At 46.1% G+C, this 1,259-nt stretch overlaps 1 protein-coding gene across 1 annotated transcript in view; it reads left to right on the top strand.

The window, feature by feature from the left end:
• Nucleotides 1-212: 212 nt before the first annotated feature.
• ZRANB3 (zinc finger RANBP2-type containing 3) overlaps nt 213-1,259 on the top strand; it is a 287,380-nt gene continuing 286,333 nt past the window's right edge. Inside the window, exon 1 of the mRNA XM_003794377.2 lies at nt 213-232. The gene's annotated coding sequence lies outside the window, so the exon portion shown is untranslated. The remainder of the gene's footprint in view (nt 233-1,259) is intronic.

Below are 1,259 nucleotides of genomic sequence, written 5' to 3'. Positions count from 1 at the left end.
GAACAAGTTATCTCAAAGCTGTAGTGAGTCCATTTTGCAGTCCTAACAGAAGAGAGAAGGGGTAGAAGGGTGGCCAGAGACTTTTCCTCAGAACACCATAGGGGGTTTATTTGTTAGTACGGATTTGAACTCTGCTACTTTCGGGTTGTCCCTTCAAACGTCACTTCCGCTTAGGGGCGGACACATCCCGAACCTGTGGCGGGAGTTGGAGATTCTGCCGCGGATACACCAGGTGTGGCCAGGTCGGGAATGGCGTGGGGGGCAAGTCTTTAGGTTTTTGAGTGGGAGACAGGAAGCCGAACGGGATTTAATGATATTTTGAGTGGATGGCCGAGTGCAGTGGCTCACGCCTGTAATCCTGCCAGTCTGGGAGCTTAGGCGGATGGATTGAGCACAGGAGTTGGAAGACCAGCCTGTGCAAGAGGGAGACCCCGACTCTGCTAGAAATAGAAAAACTGGCAGGGTATGGTGGTGGTTGCCCGTTGTCCCAGCTGCTTGGGAGGGTGAGGCAAGAGGATTGCTTGAGTCCAAGAGTTTGAGGATGCTGGGACCTATTACGCCAAAGCGCTCTACTCAGGGCGGCAGAGTGACACTTTGTCTCAAAAAGAAAAAAAAAAGTGGATGAAATGGGATGGAGGTAATTAATTCTCCCCTAGTCTTCCTTCTTGGAATCCCACTTTTCTTGTCTTTCGGCCTACTAGCTGTTAAATTGCACCTGTGTATTTGTGGATGGTGCCATTTAATGCCTTTAATCAATTAACCGGCTCTAGAAGTTCTGAACAAACGCCTCCCCCTTAAACAAACACACTTCTAAAGCCTACTTTGAAGGATAGAAGCCACTGAAGGGCTCAGGGTTGAATCAATGGTTCCATCACATTCTTTGTTTGAGTAACGCATCAAGTAAGTGGTGAGAGAGTGCCAACTATAATACGCTGATCAATAAAGGCATCGTTAAAAGGGGTTAGTAGCCTCTAGCATATAAAATGTAGTACCTTCGACGCTGGTTTATTCCCCCTTCCGGATGCAAAGTTGTATGCTGTATGTATGCTTGTGTACTTTCCATTTGAGATCCCCAGGAAAACTGAATAAAGGGCATGCAGGAGTTAACAGAAAGGTCATCCCTCCTCAAGCCTAATGCCCTTCATTCTTAACCTCTTATTCCTGATCATTTTGACTGAAGCTCTGATAAATTCTAACTCAATTGGCTCCAAGGTTTTACGGAGGCTTGTAAATATCTTCTTGTAAATATTTATATTTAC

This window comes from Otolemur garnettii, unplaced genomic scaffold (assembly GCF_000181295.1).
Source record: "Otolemur garnettii isolate 467f Iridium unplaced genomic scaffold, OtoGar3 scaffold00080, whole genome shotgun sequence".
Classification (NCBI taxonomy): domain Eukaryota; kingdom Metazoa; phylum Chordata; class Mammalia; order Primates; family Galagidae; genus Otolemur; species Otolemur garnettii.
Note: the sequence above shows the minus strand (reverse complement) of the source record. Positions and strands in the feature narration are given on the sequence as shown.